The sequence below is a fragment of the Epinephelus moara genome, chromosome 14 (assembly GCF_006386435.1).
Source record: "Epinephelus moara isolate mb chromosome 14, YSFRI_EMoa_1.0, whole genome shotgun sequence".
In the NCBI taxonomy this organism is placed as follows: Eukaryota; Metazoa; Chordata; class Actinopteri; order Perciformes; family Serranidae; genus Epinephelus; species Epinephelus moara.
Genome location: NC_065519.1, coordinates 21,808,375 through 21,827,627, shown reverse-complemented (window position 1 = coordinate 21,827,627; position 19,253 = coordinate 21,808,375). Strand labels below are relative to the sequence as shown.

At 41.3% G+C, this 19,253-nt stretch overlaps 1 long non-coding RNA gene across 1 annotated transcript in view; it reads right to left on the bottom strand.

The window, feature by feature from the left end:
• The window catches only part of LOC126401367 (uncharacterized), a 20,477-nt gene extending 1,224 nt beyond the window's left edge, over positions 1-19,253 (bottom strand). Inside the window, exons 1-5 of the long non-coding RNA XR_007571065.1 lie at positions 18,898-19,253; positions 18,265-18,327; positions 17,559-17,666; positions 17,255-17,437; positions 17,009-17,050 (exon numbers count right to left, since the gene is read on the bottom strand). This is a non-coding gene — a long non-coding RNA (uncharacterized LOC126401367). The remainder of the gene's footprint in view (positions 1-17,008; positions 17,051-17,254; positions 17,438-17,558; positions 17,667-18,264; positions 18,328-18,897) is intronic.

The window sequence follows — 19,253 nt, the reverse complement described above, 5'->3', positions numbered from 1 at the left end:
TTTAATAATGGGAGAAAAATCATAGACACATTTGACATTTTACCAACTAAAACAATAGTGATTTAACCGACACAACGTATATTGATTAGGCTACTTTTTAATTTTAACTTTAGATAGGTGCATCTTAAAAAAATTGACTTAATATTTGGGGTAAATAAAAATAAAAAATCCACTGAGAACAAGTGCATTTTAAAAATGGACGGCAGTTTTACGCATACATTAATTTGGCCAACACCTTCCCATACTTCCTAATGCATAATTAGTTACTCCAGCATATGTGATATTATCAGTATTAACATAATATGGATTTTAATCACATTGCTTGTACCTATTGTATTGTATAAGAACACAGTAATATGGGAAGACGTATCCAAAAATCTGCTACAGGTCTGTTAACGAAAAATAATCGAATTAGACAAACAAAAAAATTAATTTGTTTTTCCCTTCCTAGTTTCCGGTGGTTCAATTCTCAGCAAAGAGAGTGTGCGGTTAGAGAAAGCAGTGTTTAATCCCGGCCTCCAAGAGATGTTAATCCCAATATTTTGCCGGCGGGGGTTTCTCTGGGGCGCAGGGGCAGCAGTGGTCCCATTCAAAGCCCACCGCATGGGTTTACATGCCTGATCCCCAAATGTGCGCTCTAATATGAAGCCGAATATTTCATCTAACAAGGAAAAACGTAAACATGTCATTAATCTATCAGGAAGCTGCATCACTTTGCTTTAATTACATCTTGTGTAGGCCTCGGAAGGAGAAGCTTTAAATCCTGAGGGATATTACAGCAACAAAGTACAAAAATGAACTAAAAATCACTTCAGATATTCTTTTTGCTGATGATTTTTAGGTAGTTGGCAGTATAGGTGATCATTTCTGCAAATATGAAGCTGGGTCGTGCATTTTAAAAAGTCATCCAAAGGATAAACCTGCAGAAACTCGGCACTGAAACCTCCAAAGTTACTGCTTAAAGCAACACTGTGCGCTTTTGAACCCGAACTCAAGAAAAAAACTCGCCATAATATTCCTGTAAAATTATTATAGGGGCTCTAAAGTGTGCAGATAACTCTGAAATGCTTCATACAGGATTATAACTTTTTCACCTATATGCTGCACAAGGTGAATGGATTTATTTGCACACTGCTCGTGACGGTAAATAAGTTGTTCTCCAACTCCACTCCAGAGAGGTTGCAGCTGCTCCAAATAAATCTGAGGAGTCAGAAGGTTAAGGATGCTTATTTTAAAAAGAAGAGGGTTTGTTTGTATTTACTTTTCTTATGGCTCCAACTCTTCAGTCCAACGTTACTGTCAGCTTGACGACAGGAGACAATAAAGTCAGAGCGGCTATGGGATCTGTAATGAGTCGACATGGCTCTGCAGTGGGCTAATTGTTAGAAGTCCAACATTCAATTAGCATCCTTGACATTGCCAATAATCTCTCTTTCATTGGAGTCTCCGCTAAAGGAGCACACTAATTAAAAGCGTTGCTTGAAATAATCGAAGCGTTAAAGAGAGAAGAGCTACTTTGATTCCACTCCTGCGTGGACAGAAAAATAGGTGTGTGTGTGCGTCTCTGTGTGTGTGTGTGTGTGTGTTGTACTTTTGAAAGACTTAATTACACAATAGCCCGTATCCATAACTTATTCAAGGGTGAAGCAGAAATAGCTGTTTATAATGTGTCCTGCTGGTGCCTATGTTCTTTTTTTAATTTATCACACAGGCTGATTTTAGGCGTTATAATATTCCATAATCGATTATAACATCGCCACAATAAACAACGCCAAGTATAGCAGCATGCATATGCATCGTTATGGCGAGAAAACAATGCAACAATTGAACTTGGAAACAATAGGGCTGGGCTGACAGAAGCCTGAATATTCATGAGACGCGTCTCCTCTCAGTGTCAACAACTCCTCCATCCAGACTGCTCGAGCAAAAGAGACAAAAAAAGTGTTGCAGGCTGCGGGGTCACTTTTAAATGTCAGCTGCAGAGAAAAACCCCTGTTTCTAAGGGCTAGAGATGCATCAAGTGAAGACTCAAGAGAAAAGTTGCACCAAAAGAAGAAAAAACATTCCACAATCATGCGTAAAGTTCAAGTCACTATTAAAGGATATACGTAAGGCCCTTACACATGTAACACAAAGATTCACAGTCCGTGCCACTTCAAATTTCCACGCTCAACACTGCACTCTTGGCCCTAATCAATGCCTGCACCGATACATCCAATATTAGCTGCAACACAAAGGCTGCACCCCGCTTGTTATTGTAACCTTGGAGCCTTCAAAGTGCACAAGTCATGAGGAGGATTAGACATCCGGCCTCCACAATGCTTCATACATACAATGAGTTTTAATCAAGACCAAAGCAGCGCTAAGGAGCATATGGGACCAACAGACGCTGCATTAATCCCTCTTGGTTTTCTGTCTAACAGCGGGCTGCACAGCGCCCCTTGTCCCCTCGTCCCCCCGGCCTGGATGCTGTCCGGTCGGTCACAAACACGAGTCATCCTCCGCTCGGCCTGTTCAGAAGTTGGTGGTTAAAGGCCGCAGCGCCTGCAGGAGGGGGACGGGGGGATTATGCACCGAGTATGTGGTCTGATCATCAGTTGTGAAAATGATATGAGAGCAGGTTGAACATGCGATCTTATTTATAATATATCAAAAGGAATCAACCAGGCTATCATAGTCAAAATGGGGTGATCATGACAGCAGCACTCTGTCAAGGTTTTTCCTGCAAAAATCTGCAGGTGTTTTCCCCTTAAACCAAGGAATCCAAGTCAAACTACGATTTAATTTTGCTGGAATTTTCAGTGGATATAAAGTGTAAGTATTGGAGATGGAAAGGCAAAAAACAACCAATTTATTTATAATTTATTATTGAAAATAAAAGAGATAAAGAGATTATAAAAACTGCAGAAATGTGAAGCAGTTTATTAAAATTATACAAATTAATTTATGGCTCTAAATTAAAAAAAAAAAAAAAATCACAGTCGTTTAGACTCAAATTAACACACTGCTTTTAGATCTTCCAACTTGTTTGATAGCCTGCATGGTAGGGTGCATGATGTGCATGTGTATTTCTTGCTAGACGTTGTAATGGAAATAAAAATTAAAGCAATAACATAATGATGTGGGAAAATGTGCCAACAACTAATATATATAAAAAAAACAAAAATAAATAATATTTTTTAAGCTAATCCAGCAGTATCCCCTTGAAAGTGCTTATCCAGGCTTAGTCGACATTTTCTGAAATTATTTAAGTTTGTGACATCATCAATGAATTTGATAATCTTGTCAAAGATTAAATTAAAAGGGTTTTGTATAGCCTACATAATAACAGATTTAGATGTTTTAAAAAATGAAGTCTAAAGAGATTTGAAGTAAGCGCAGTAAAAAGCATGTTATTTTAATTTCTCAGACTGCTCACACAAATCCGTGGATTTACAGAGATCCAAAACTGATAATGATACTAGCAGCTTGACTAGCTGGAGGTCTGATGAAGCAAAGGGCCACACATTCTTTCTACATGAGATAAATCAAAAATACTCTAAATATTTCACTGTTTCCTTCCATAACCTGCAGCCATTTACTCTCACACTGTTGCAGCTGTAGGGGCTATTTTTTTTTTCCAGCAGGGTCCTTTGCCCACATAAGTGCTCTTTCAAAAAACGGTCTCACCAAATATGCCTAAACATTTGGCTTATGATGTTCATAAGCCCCACAGGACACAGAGGGCTTATCAGTTCATTAGCCACTTGATGGCCTATTTCAAGTTATAGTAGGAGGGAGGAGGGCGATGGATGAGGATACAACCATCCATTACTGAGGCATATTTTGTTAAGCTATTCAGGAGCGCAGGAAAAAAAAATCAAACCCATAAGAAGATTACCAGATCTCAGCATATGTTAAAAAACACATTATTACTATGCTTATGGGGTCGAGTTAATACCTAGTTAGTTAAAGCTCACCTAGTTAGCAATGAAGGACATTTTTGCTGAATGATTTACTCTTGATTTTCAGAATAAATCAACTTATTTGTTCACAAATGTTAAAACAAAGTTACAGATATAGTCTGTATATTTATGTTGGATGACCACATTGTTCTTGGTGACGGAACCAACATATTAAAATGTTGAAATTTAGTGGTAATGCACGCTAAGCTCGCAGGTCTTTCAAACTCCTTGGATTAAATATTCGCTGACCATTAATAAAAATCTCCTTACGAGACAAATGGAAATATTTTCATAGTGGATTATGCCTCATCCTAATGGCGACGTCCCACACACAGCGGGGTAGTAAAGAGTAAAGTGCTGAAATATTACAAGTATAATCGCCCCTAACTGATGACTAATGGTCATTAATAATGCTCGAGGCCTATAGAGTTCAAACAGACAATTCGGCCACTCAGTATTAAACGGAACCACGTTAAGCTTCAAAGCAAAGAACAGCTCCTATTGTGGCATGTGAAGCTGCAATATGAGAAAACACTTCTGCCATATGCAATGCAGTGGTTAAAGACGAATCAATTCCCTCAACCTTTAAAAACAAAAAAGGTTATTTCTGCAATGACAATATGTGGGGAAAGCAACTATTCCTGACAGTACAAAAAAGCAATTTTAAAATTTTCAACCACATCTCAGGAAGACGTCATGAAGATGCCAGTTCCCCCCAAAGTCAGTTGGACAGGAGGTCACAAGTCGTGGCTGAAAGCTCCGGAAGCAACAAGTAAGCTGGACCTTATGTACAGATATGTATTTTTTGAAGCTGCTGTTTCCAAGGTCAAGAATAAACGCCCACATTCAAAATATTTCTGCATGGTTTAGCCCATAAAATGTACACAATCAGGGCGTGTGGTCCGAGCCAAAGCACTGACGGACATATCCCACTGTAATCCCACTTGAAAACCCACAGAGTCGAAGCAAAGTGAGGATTCTGGGCATCAAATATGAGTCAGAAACAATACAGTATATAATAAACTTCAGTCGTGGTATTTAACAACATTTACATAGTAAGCTTTTGATATTCTCCTCTGGCTTAACACGTACTTTCAACTTAAATTGGGGGGAAATAGCAGGAACAACTGACATTTGACATTGCATGTAAGCCATGATCAAACTCCATAGTTAATGGCCTCAAACACACCTTTTGATCACAAATAGCTTACAAATTTAATGACTTCATGGTGAACGGAGCCAATTTCTCTCCATTCTGCCAGTGTTCTCACCACGGGCTACACGGTATATCAAAAACAGCTACAGTGCATCTCAAAAGAGGAGAAGTAAGTGCAATAATACAATTTACTCATTTCACATTAATCCCTGGCCCCGTGAATTCAGTAGCGTCAATGAGTTAATTCATAAAAGCAAAGATTTCACTGCGTAATTCACTGTTACCTGCCACAACAATGTTTAATTTTTCTTTAGCATGTTCACACTATATAAGTACACGGGGTCCCAATGTCTCTGCAGAGCCACATGATACTGTAGTTACCTGTGAAAGACCCACTTCTCTCCTCCTCACCAGGCCGCTGCGCCCACGAGACTCCTCATTATAACAATTAACACAGGTGAACGTGATGAGGCCTCACTGATAATTTACACCTTTCTAACAAACACTCTATCTCTTAATCTCCTGCAAACACTATTCTCTTGTGAGACAGTGGGCCTATAGGAGGAACCAAAAATTAATTAGCTGCATCAAACAGATTAGAGCCCCCCCTAGATGGACAGTTAGTTCGACTGCAGTGCAGAGAGGGAGGAAAGGCAAATCAGCCCAAAGGCGGAATCTCTTCTTTGCTTATTTCAATATTTCATTGAGTGTTATACATCAATGAACTGTTTCAGGGTGTCATCGCACAGAAGCTAAGCCTTTTGAATTCACGGCCTGCAAGTGTATGCCTTCATCCAACGTGCCTTGAATACATGAAAGCAGGCGTCTCTGTCGTATAAGTTCGAAACATAGTTCAACTTCAAAGAACACGGCAGCCACAAAACTGAGACACTTTTGCACCAGCAGCACAGAAACAACTCTAAACTCAAAAATCAAGCCAACTTAGCACGTATATTGACAACACTGAATACAGGTAGTCACTTTTCTAGTGTGAACGCACAATGTAAATACTGAACTTAAACCCCAGTGTGAATATGCCTGCAGTATGGATCAGGGACAGATGGAGAGGAATGGACATTTTTACATGTAATAGCAGGAAAAGCATAAATATAATGATGGCTGCAGGGTCCAGGCATTGAACTGACCCTTTGTTAATGTTACTAATTACACCCGTGCACATCCTGTTATGAAGAACCAGTCTCGCTGTGAAAAAAACGACTATTACCACTTTCAGTATGCACACTACTTCTTACCACTACACTTCATGGATCTTGATTATTAAAGAAATATTTCACTACTGGAAAGATCGTCTTTTCATGAGACCAGGCAGTCTTTATGTGAATACTTTTGAAATTGGTGCTACATTAGAGAAAACGGCGAAAAAGGCGGTGGTATTTGCTTTTGCTCAAGATGCAGAAAACCTACAACTACCAGAATGCACTGCACTGCACTGGACCAATAAATGCTCGCGTTGATGAGTGAGGTAATGCAAGCTTAGCCGGAAAACAAAATGGCAGCTGGCTGGTGACAAACGATCTTGAATTACAGCTAAACAGTACACTAAAATATGTTTCTGAAAACATTTTAGGCAAAAAATCAGCAACGCAGTGACAGAATCTTGGTGCATATTTGATAAGCACTTCAAGCCCTAGAGCCAGCAAAAATCCAAGCTGAGAGATAAGCATGGTTGCTGGTAAGATGGAGGAAAGTTACCGCATTTCATTTACACATACTAGCCACTTTTTTATTATACAAACCTGGTTGAAAATCAGCAAAGTATCCCTTTGATCAAGGGTGTCAAAACTTTTCTGAATGGGGGCCAGGTTAGATAATGTGCAGCTGCTTCTCACATCATATGGGTTATTAAAAAAATCCAACACAAATGAGACAAATGCAACGGTTTCATTTTCCACTGAAAAAGTATTCAAATTTTTCACCACCTCTGAAAGCGGTGGCCATCACTGTCGACTTTACGGTCCTTTCTTTGTTTGTTTACCATCTGTTCATGAAGACAGATTCGTTATGCATGCATAGTACCTACTTGTTGCCTGTCTACAAACTGGATGCTAGTCCTGCCATCGTGTAGTGAATGGAAAAATGCAAAGTGATGTAGCTTGATTAACCAATATTGTATGGCAGGCCACATCTAGTATATTTCAAAAGACAATCCGCGGGCCACAATAGGCCCCGGGGCCAGACTCTGGACATGCCTGCCTTAAATGATTTATTATACACAGTGTGCACCACAAGCTCCTGTGTTTACACCTGCAACCCATCGCTACCATCGCCAGCATCAGACGCAATAGACCTTTATCACAACAGACATTTTGGCTCATTGCAATAAAAGAACAGGTGTAACTGATACCATTAAAAAAAACACTTTCCATTTAGGTGAGATAGTTCCAAGGTGTCACTGGCATGGCTCACTGGGACACGTGATAGCACTGTGCCATTGTCAGATTCGTTTCATTTGTGCTTTTAGTGTCATGAAGAGTCAAAATGTCTGCTGTGAAAAAGGTCTATTATGTTTCTGTGCCCCACACACTGTATGCTTCCCAATACATGCTGCTCACAACTGAACATGTGTCGGTAGTCTAATACAGGTTAAAGGCAAAATTACAAATCTCTGTAAATCTAGCTCTAGTGTGGTTTGAATTATTTGTCTGTAGAGCAGCAATTGTTTCTCTACTACCATCTGTAAGTGTTTGCAGCTGGCACCGGACGTCAATATGATGTCAGAAAGACGTTGGACTCTTACATTGCACGGATGTTACATTTTGGTCGGAATGAAAATCAGGTTGACAATGTTTTACTGACATTAGAATTTCACATGATGTGGACGTCAACATTATGACATTTTGCACACGTTGGATTTGTTCTCCACCTTGGAGACCTTAAATGTCGTTATTCTACATCAAGATGACGTTGGCATGAGACATTTGGAAGACGCTGGATTTTGGTTACTTCACAACATGTCAAATTGGTGTTATTAGACGATGTCCTGACATTTATTTTTGGTCACCTGGTGTCACAAGATAAATTTTTACCAAGTATCAACACCTAACAATGTTGGTGACCAGCTGACCTAGTTACCACTGATCTACTCACAAATGCCCTAACACACACTGAAGAGATACAACTAAGGGAGGACGTGCATAAAACACAACTTAATGTGAGGCTGTTAAAAAAAAGCTTCACATTTCATAGTACAAAAGAGTTTCTGGATTGAAAACAGAGCCGGCTGCACAAACACAGCAACAGTTGCCTGTTGAAGAGACAACGCTCTAGGGCCTGAGAGCCAATATGGCCGTCAGGCAGAGACAAAAAGTGCTTGTCATAATGCAGGCCAAACATTTAATGTGGCTTAAGGGTTAAGAATCTCCTCTAAGTGAAATCTTCCGGGGACGGCCAAATCTCTCTCTTTCTTCTCATACAGCTAATTTGACAGTTTCAAAATCCCTCTATGATCAATTTTACCTCCGGTAATCCCCCCTTTCCCCCCTCCACCTGTTAGTCTGGGTCTGCATGCGTGCCTCCCTCTCTCCTGAGAGCATATGGGGCAGTGGCTGACCCAGGGAGTCGTTGAGAGTGGGGACAGATGCAGCCTCTTCTCTCCCCCTCCCCTCCCTCCCCGCTCCTCGTCCCCCCTCTTCGTCCACCCGCCACAACCAGGCCTTCCCTCCTATCCACCTGTTTAGGTCACAGACCAGGGGGATGAGTGGCTGTGCGCGTGCCACACCAGCGGCTTGGCCACTGCTTTGTTATCCCACCCAAGACAAAAGGGTATTTAGGGAGGCCGGCTGCCTGCCCAAGGGGAACACAATGCCATGAGGCTGGCAGGCCCGTGGACTCGGGGCCCGTCGATCACGTGCCCGCTTTATGTGAGTGAGCGTCAGGGGGCATCTGTTGAGTGTGTGTGTGCGTGTGTCTAACCTGAGGTCTTATGCCAGACGAGGGGGCAGGGGACAAAGAATATGACGAGTGTGTGCATTTTTGTGTGTGGGCGAGAGCGAGGCGAAGGAGGGGGGCACTTAAAAACAGTTGCATCTATTATAATTAAATGAGGTCCACACTTGAATACATTGTGGTCTCGCTAATAACAGGTCAACTTCTGCTGCTAATGAAATTCATACTGAAGCACTTACAAACTTGTGCTTCATAATGTATGATTTTAACATGCAAGAAAAAATACACACACAATATACTGGCTGACCCTTAGGGTGAACAGGGGTGCACTTTGTAATTATAATGTGTCAGAGTACAAATAAAAGCACTAAGCAGGGTTCCTACAGCTTAAGGGAAGTAAGATTTAAGACTTTTTAATGCCACTCTGAATGCAATTTCAGACAAATTTAACAATAACCAAAACATAAAAAAAAAAGAAAACATGAACCAACATCACTTACTTAGGGTTAGGGGTAAATTTTGCCCAAATGTTTATTGTAACATAAAATATGACTTGATGGTTTTGTGTTTCTCATTCTACATGTAGGATTCCTTAATACTAGTTTGAAAAACTTTTTGCATAAAATACACCAAACCTCATGTGCATTGTCTTGTATTGCTTTCAGCCATGTCGCAGAATCTTGGTTAAATAGCCAGCTCTCATTGCATTTGCACTTCTTCATGTCATCCAGAGTGCAGTGACAGTTAGCTAGCAGACAGTGGATCTTCTGCTCTGAGCATCCCCACTGAGATGGTTCTGCTACCCTGATCTGTGTGACATTAATGCAAGAGGCATCCTGAAAACTATTTTTAAAATGGTAAATGTTACCAAATATTTTGAGATTTTACAATGCAATTTCAGAGAAAGTATTCATAAAATTCTACTTCCCACATCTTAGCATTTTTAAGACTTTTGAAAGATTGGTTTAAGACATTTTATCACCAGTTAAGGCCTTATTTTTAGATTAATGAATTCAATGCCTTTTAAGACTTTTTAAGGATCTGCGGAAACCTGACCAAAAGTCCCTGCACAACATTCTACAAGCTGATCCAAATCTGTAGTCAAATATTTATGATTTTTGAAAGCAGGTCAAAACATGAACTTTATTTTATAGTGGCCTCTGTAATGGAAGTTAAAGAATACTTATTAGAATACTAATAATATAATACTTAGAATACTTTCCTGTTACTACTATATAATTAATGTGCTCTGAAATTTTAACTACATTTGGTCTCAGTCTGCACTTGTAACAATCCTTGCTTACTTGCTTCTCAGATCAATACAATTGATCAGTTCTAACAAGCAATGATGAGCTGCTCCCATCATGTGCTGCTGTGTGATTTATGAACTCCAGTGAAGAGCAGCGTTTCAATCAATCCTAACTGACCTCTGTGGGTCTCTGTTAGATGCCTGACTTGCTTCAAAATCTTTATTAAAAACTGATGATTATAAGACCTCTTCACAAGCGTCACATATCATCAGCAGGCAGTTTAGTTAGAATCATCCTAATAGCTGTATTTATAATTCTTCTCTAATGTGGTGTTCCTATTATTTCGTCCACTCTCTGCACACCCGCTCTGAAAACTCATTAATTCATGCGTGTGTTTTTGTTTAGTCTAGACAATGTTACATCATCCTGGCAGGGGTGTTTGTGTGTTATTGTGTCTATTGTGGCTCACTACATCGTGTCATGCTCTCTCGTCAGGCACGGTTACACATGGCTTGTGGCGCCCTGACCTACAACTCCCCCTCTTGTTTGTCAGCGGTTGTTTGGCCTACTTTCATAAAGACAAACACGGCCATTTGTTTTGTTATGCATTTCCATGAAAATGGAATAAACAAGTGGCAGGGAGGGGGGACAGTTGGAGGAGGTTTTCTTTTCTGTATGGGGTGGGGAATAACGGGGCAGAGCAACTTCTGACCAGTCATAAAAAACAATAATTGCTGGGAAATTATAAAAACAAGAAAATATAAACACATGTCAGAATGAGCCAAGAATAAGCTGTCTGTTAGACATTAACGCTACAGAATGAAAAGCTGGTTAATAATGAATAAAACTGAAGTCAAATAATTAAAAAACTTCTTGTCAAAAAACTACAATTACCCAACATGTATATAACAGTCAACAGAAAAATATTAATTTGCAAACTTTATTTTTCATCTCAGTGGTTCCTCCCTGACCTTCTGGACACCAACTGAACAGCAAGCCACAGACCAGCAGACCTTCAAACTGCATCAGCCCTCCCTCCCCTCTCCTCTCACTCACGGACAGTAAGGATGCTACAGTTCATTAATGGGTGTGCTTCATAGCTCTTTAAGAGTCCTTAATTAGTGGCACACTGACACTGGCCAGCCATGCACCAGGAGGGGCATGCTGGGAAGTTGGGGGAGGCGCACTGGGGGAGGGGAGTCGAGCTTATAAACCCTGTTGGCTTCGCTGTTATAAAAATATATCTGGTTAAAAAAACAAAAGGACATCTAACCTATTCTGAATTATCAGCCCTCCAATTGGATTCCTAAAGAAAATCAATTGTTTTGACACGAGGAACTTGATCAAACAAAATTGATTAGGTCTTTGAAAGGGTGTGACATGGATAGCACTCCAAGGCTAGGCAATGGACTGTAGCAAACACATGTGATTGAAAAGCTTTAAATGGGTGTCAAACAAGCGGGGACATAATGTTTGACTTAAATTATCAGCAGTCCCACAGGGGGCTTCTGGGACCGCTCCCCGGAGCCGGGCGTGTGTGTGGAATACAAACAGGGGATTCACCAGTGACCAGTGGGTCAGCGCTGGAAGAGGCACGGGTGCTGGTTGCTCCTCTGGGACTTGGCGACATTCCTACAGCAGCTTTTTTAATTTGCTGGACATGACCCCCCTTAGCAGGCGCTGACGGGACAGACAACACTTCGAACATACAGCCACAGTCGCTGTGAGTGTGAGTGTGTGTGTGTGTATGTGTGTGTGTGTGTGTGTGTTTGTGGAGCAGGTGGGGGGGGGGTGTGGGCTGTTGTAGGGTCCCAGATGGGTTAATGGGGAGTTTAGCATCAGGATTACAATGCAACAGTGTGGCTTCAGATTGAGTAGTGATTACCCCAAGCTCACACCGGCTACCCCCTTCTGATGCTCACCAACGCCACCGCTGGGCCAACAAGACAGGGCGTGGTTAGATGTACAAATAAATATTATACTGGCCAAAATTATTACAAAAAACAATATTAGCAACATTGTTTTGATAACTACAGAAAAGGGATTGAAATATACAAAATGTTTTGAACTAAAAAAAAATGTACACTACAATTTTTTTTTGTATTAACAAGTGTGTCTTGTGCATTGCAAAGGAATATATTAAAAAATGGCCCAATTAAAGACCAAAAAACTATCGAATTATCCAAAAATAATGTGCAGAAAACAGTGTTCCTCCACAATACCAAAAAGTATCATCGTTTTTCTTTTTTAAATGACACTAAAATCTCCATTTTAGCTATAATTAAAGTGGAGCTAGACAAGTGTTTTGTTTTAACTCATCGTGAAGTAAATGTTGATTGCACAATGTAATGGCTACTTAATGATGCTATGATTAGCATTTAGATTAGTTCCCTATAAGCGTCAATTTCACTGCGCAATTCTGTCTGCCACCAGGTACGATCTCCCGAACAATAAAGGCTCGCTTTATGGAACACAGGAAGTGTGTCGCATTGCACAACTACAGCAAGAAGGTAGCACTTTTGTTTTCCGTGGTAGCTATCCCCAGTTACCTGGGCCTTTTCACACATGCACAGCAAACCTGAAATCATCTAGACATTGCCCTGAGAAGCTGTGAGAATATAAATGTTCAGATCAGTTGGATCAGACATTAAATGGACTTCTCCTGCCGGCTGCCTAGTATAAAGTCAGTGTGATGTCCAATTGAGCCCATTAGCGAATAGAGAAGATAATTGTCTGTAGAATTCACAGCAAGCAAGTGGATGTGTGGATGACATTTCTTTCATGTGGAACGCCCAAAATTGTAAGGAAAAAAAAAGACACCCAATGGTGAGGAAGAAGGGTCATTTACTCAAGACAGCATCAAAATTGTCTAACAAGAAAGATTACAAAATTCGGGAATTCTGGTTGGTAAGGGCAGAAGCGGAAATTGTCAGACAATTTCAAAGAACAGCAAGAGACCCTGTTATTTATGACCAAATTATGAACCAGCTATGTGACTGTGGTATAATCAGCGTCATGTCCTGCCTCCTGCACGCTCTACCCATACGCCAGTAGCTGAAAAAGCTTTTGACATGGACAATCTTCTGTTGTGTGCAACATGTATAAAGAAGAAACTCTGGACAATGTCTGGATCTGATTCTCCGTACACTGTTCGGTACTGATATGAGAAAATGGCTAATGTAAGTTCTTTGCAGTTACAGTCCCCAATCGTGAAAATGGCGGACAGTGGAACAACTGGAGTAACTTTGGAAACTGGGGTAGTGTTCTTAGGAAAATGCAAAGTAATGCCACTTGGAAATGGTTGGGGGTAAAAAGTGAAAAAAAGTTTTCTGCTTCCACTTTAAGTGACGAAAATTAAGATGTGCTCCCTCTCATGGCTACAGCTGGTTATTATGATTTTCAAAAGTTAAGATGTGTAGTTGTAATAATGTTCCTACTAGGTGTGTTTAGGCCAAAAAACAGTCTTTACGCTCCATCCTTCTCCCTTCTCCATCACCTCCCCCCACCAGGAACACTCCACCAGGGTGCTAGACTAATCTGTTTGTCAAACGCGTGTCTTGCCTCTGCACCCTACATCACCCCTGCTTCCTTACCTCTCTCCCTCCCTCCTTCCCTCCCTCCCTTCCTCTCTCCCCAGCTGCTGGCCATCACAGGTCCAGCTCCAGCACCGCCAGCCAGCCCAGGGAGATTGAAATGTTAAGGGCAGGGACGACAGCTCCACTAATTAAATTCCCCAGGTTAATCCCTGCCGATCCCCTCATCGCACTCTCCAACCAGGCCCTGCAAGGAGACAGGGGGCAGAGACCGGGGGAACAGCAAACAAACATTCAACACTAACAATGGGCACGAAAAATTCAAAAACGAAAAAAGAAGAGGCTGAATGTGAAAATGAAAGGAGTGAAACGCTGCATGTGGTGGGGATTGTTTAAACGAGCAAATATGTGGACAAACAAGCATCTGTGGGAAGCAGGAAGGACACACTAACATCTCCGAATAAATGTCATCTTTGTCCTATGTTTTCCTTATAGATGGTGTGAAAATATTTCTGGAACACATGTAAACTAAAACAATGCTTCTGCTGATTTCAGCATCTTCTTAAATATATATAGACTTATTAAAGTCAACCACCAGCAGCTCCCGTGTTGACTGCCTGTGTGGCTGAGTCCTCACATTCCCAGGACTTCCCTCAGACCTGTCATCATCTCAGCATGTACAGTGGCCTTGCGTCTGACCCCGTGCCACTGTACTGACATGCTGACCAACCACTAGCAAACTATGTGACCTTGGCAGCATCAGAGGAGGCGATACATTCCACTTCCTCATAAGTGCAGGGCGCAGAAATTACTTTCAAACTGAGAGTAACATCTCGCTTTTTTATAGGGCTTTTATTCTGAAGGAGACCATCAATAGGTCATGATATCATCATCAGAGTGAGCAGACAAACTTTGTCCTTTGTGCACATCAACATGTTGTTATGTGTTATCAAAATATACTAGAATGACAACATATGTTTGCCATGAATCTAAGTTCTCATATACACAGCAGATGCATCGTGAAAAAGCAGCACTACACACAAAAATATTTCTGTCTCAACAGATCTATGGTAGAGAGTGGATGTATGGGTACAGGGAAGTAGATTTAAAAGGCAATGAATAGAGCAGGTGATTTTACACATAGTGGGTGTGGTGTTGGGGAAGACGCGGGTGTATCACACAGTGTGGGCGTGCTGCGTCACAGACACCACGCGCCTGCGTTGTGGCTTTGCTCAGAGGTGTAATGCCTGATTAGGGGATTACAGGAAAGTGCTTCTTTGCAGTTCTGTGAGAAACAATTATTAACATGTTGGTGTCTCTAATCCTGGATAAACACAGCTTTTCAAGAACAACAGCGAGTCTTTCTTCCCCCCCTTTTTTTTTAAAATCCGTGTTTAAACCCCGTAGTCACTTGAACTCCAAAGCCTAACTAATACCAGCGGAGGAGACAGGCCAGCCGTGTGGAACACTGTCATTACAGAGGTTGTGCTCTTGGTGGAAGACATAGCTGGCCAGCAGGCCTTCACATCAGAGGGGAAATCCAAATTTAGCTCGGGGAGAGAAAAGCATTGTGCTGAGCACTGCTTGTTGAAAGGGCATTAGACTGAAACATGTTCACAGCCTGTAATCTTTTATTTGTTTGTACACTTTACTCATGTAATCTGCTTTCTACTAATACAGAGACGGTTTCCTAAGTCATGCTGGGGAACCCGTGGATAAGAGATCCAGGTGGGGTAGTATCATAAAACGTATGGCAGGTTGACGATGTGGCATACTACTAAATTTAACATGCACATGCTTTTGTCAAACAGGATTGCCAGCACGAGTGGAGAACTCTAAGGATGGAAATGTTGATTGGCTAGTTCAAACCACTTATTTTAGGTATGACAAGCAGCACAACATTTATGGGATTTAGCCTCTAGGGGCAACGACTAACATGTCGGACTTCCTCTTCCATGGACCACTCATCGTTTACAGTCCAACTAGCAAGTTTAGATGCTATATACACAGTAATGACACTCTATAAACACATATCTGCATAACAATGCAGAAAAATAATTAAAAAAATAGCCAATATGAAGCTAAATCATCATTAGCTTATGGCTGATGGGTTCCAAGTTTGCATTTCAGCCAACGCTTTCCACCTCTTTTGCTCTTCACTCACTGTTTACCTGCACACAATCAAACCTCGCTAATATGTAACTGGTCAATACTACTTGGACTACAAACAGACTCAGGGTGTCTACAGGTATCACACTTAAATTTTATGCTTTTAAATACCTTTTTAAGTTCATTTTTAACCAAATTTAAGAATGATTTTTGGATTTATTGATTTTTTATTCATCACAGGGAAGAGTATATGTGGTTCCATGCAGAGGCAGATTTTAAATAGGAATATGGTTATTAGAGTGAGTTAGGTTAATATAAATTTTGCCAATAGGTAAGTGCAAGTACACTGTAAAAATTCAGTGGTAGGTTTAAAGATTTGTAACAGCAGAAATGTGGACTTTCATGCAGAAGAGTTTGACTCATTTTGACATAAAGAACCTAAAAGATGGACAAATGAAATTTAGATTAAATGCTTGTGACAGTTAAGGCCTTACAAAATTGAATTTAAGACTATTTTAAGGCTGAATATTTATAAAATTGAATTTAAGACATTTTAAGAATTTTTAAGGACCTGTAGATACTGCAGGACTACCAACGCTAGTCCTGCAAAGCTTCCAATACAGATTCTACATATGTACAGAGATTACAGTAGTAATAACCTGTAGTGAAACTGACCTGAAACAGTATATGGCAACAGGTTACCATAATGACTATCACACCTTCTTACAACCATAAACTCCCAGTTTATGCCTCTAATATCAAATGAAGTGTGGCTGAACATGAATGTCTTCCAGATCATAAATGTAAGCATAAATATACTAAGAAATAAATACAGAAAACCTGCGATTCATGAAGTGAATTGGAAACTATTTAGAGCCAGTTGTGTGCGATAAAAGTCGAGCAGGAAGCAATCAACACACTGCTGATTCCTGAGCCACCAATCTACCCTCACACACGTACACCTGCACATACACACACACACTTTATCATTTCAGTGTTGCCTGTGGCTCTGAAATACAGCACATCAAAACAACCTGTAAGTTTCATTTCCGATACCCTTGAACCTGCTGACTGGCCATACTGTCCACTAGCTGACACTTTGAAGAGTACCTCATCTCAGTCGTCTCTCTCCTGCTGCCATTCTGTGTGGTCCTGAGAAGAGACGATTGATGATACGTTCACTAAACAAACACGTCTTGTTTAGTTAACCAATCCATGTCTATAATAAGATATAACGGCAATTTTAAACTTTAATTACTTAGGAAAAGGGATATTCTTTAAATTAAACAATTAAGGATTTCTTTCAAATGCATAACACTGGGTAGACTACATATGTATTGTAGCTTTGAGGCGTACCAGTGAGTATCAACGTGGTTCCAGTCGCCTGGTTTCCACAGAAGAAGGTGCTGGTGTGCAATGCTGGGGATGTGCTGTGCCCATCTGGCAGGGCAAGGTTTAGCCCTAATCCCAGAGCCCCTCGGCAGGGGTGCCCCAGTCTGTTGATCACTGCCCCCCTGCTGGCTGCTCCACACTCCTGACCTCCTCAGCACACAAACACACAGACCCATGTTGCAAGAAAACAAGCCTGCACACAACATCAGCACATAAACTGAAGGGCGCTATGCAAGATTAGTTTATGAGACCTTCATTTTCCACAAACCTTCTCTAATCTTTCTAGGCATATATCAATATTGGGTGAAGAGTTGTGAAGTCCAGCAGAGACACACAGACTCAGCTAGCAGCTCCGGTGCGCAAATACAAACCGGCACTGTGAAAGACAAGAAGAAAATATGACCTCGACCAACAGGAAAACACAGAGAAACATATCCCCACACATGCAGAGGGCGCAGAGACTTGTTTTTGTGAGGCATTGTAGAATAACACATTTATCACACACACACAAGTAGAGACCCGAGTAAATATACACACACATAATTACAAAAACATAGACAGATAGGCAAACACACAAAGACACCCAGAAGCAGTCACCCAGCCATACACACCACACACCTAACCACTGATAATCCCCTAGACACAGGAACACACTCACACACACACACGCACACATACAGAGCATCATTATGTTTATCACTGTGAACCAGCCCACCGACACCCATCACTCTAATTCCATTTGTCTGTTTAGATTCGTTTTGCTTTAATCCTCCCTTGTTTGTGCACATCTGCAAGCACTGCAATAGTACAGACACAGCGAGACCGGGAACGAGAGGGAGAGAGACAGACGGAAAGAGGCAGAGTGAAAAAGAGAGAGGGAGAGAGAGAGAGAGCACTCACAGGGAGTACTCTCCCTCCTGACATACTGGTCCCTGTAGCTCCAGCAGAAGGGGAAGACAGGCGTATCTCCTTACCCAGGGAGAAGCTCCCTGTCCCAGCCACGGAGCCGCCGCCAGGCCCGCAGGCCCCTGTAATCACTGCAAACAGTCAAACATCCAGTCACACAGGCTCTTACACCAACACAACATTACAGGCTTTTTACACAGTATTACACCACATCTTATTATCCCATTCAAGTCCCTCTATTAGCTCAATTGGATGGTGGGATTTTCATTTGTAAATTGGGGGATTTTAGATTAGCTTGTCTGTCAGCGATGAAATGCCCCCTGAGACTGTGAATTATGTGACCAATCACATATGAATCAATGCTTACGCATACTGTAGTACATGAATGGATGGTGTCAGCAGGAGGAAATGAAACAACCTTAACCTAGATTATGTACTGTACATATATGACATCACACATTTTTTATCAATGTGAGCATCACAGCTGTATGGCTGCATGGTCACAGATTAGACACACTATAGTCTTTAACTTCTTGAAATGCTAAATGCAGGCGTATGATTTAGCCTTAATGTACCAACAAAACGTGAATGACACCATTTTTGTGTAGCTGACAATAAGCAGTGTTAGCTTTTATACGGCAAATGATATTCAGGTCTAATAGAGAATTATTAAAGAGATAAATATTAGATGCAATACACACCTAGCAGCAACATTATGCAGAACTGAAGCCGGTTGGTTGAAAGGAGGCGAATGAATTACCCCTCTTCCTCCCCAGGCCTTCCATTCAGACACGGAGTGAGAGAGAGAGGGAGGAGAGAGAGGAAAAAAGGCACCCCGAGCTAGTCGAGAGACCCGGCAAATTATGAAAATGCCTCTCTGTGTCCTAAATGGAGGCCGAGCTCTTTAATGTGGCACAAAATTAGAACCTGGGGGAGGAAGTGTGGCCCGCTTGATTGGCGAAACCCCTCCTGGCCCACTACCCTCCTTCCCTCCTCCCTCCCCCTCTCAAAGCACACAGAGATATTATCCTGTGGCTGGTGGCACTCTCTTGTATTG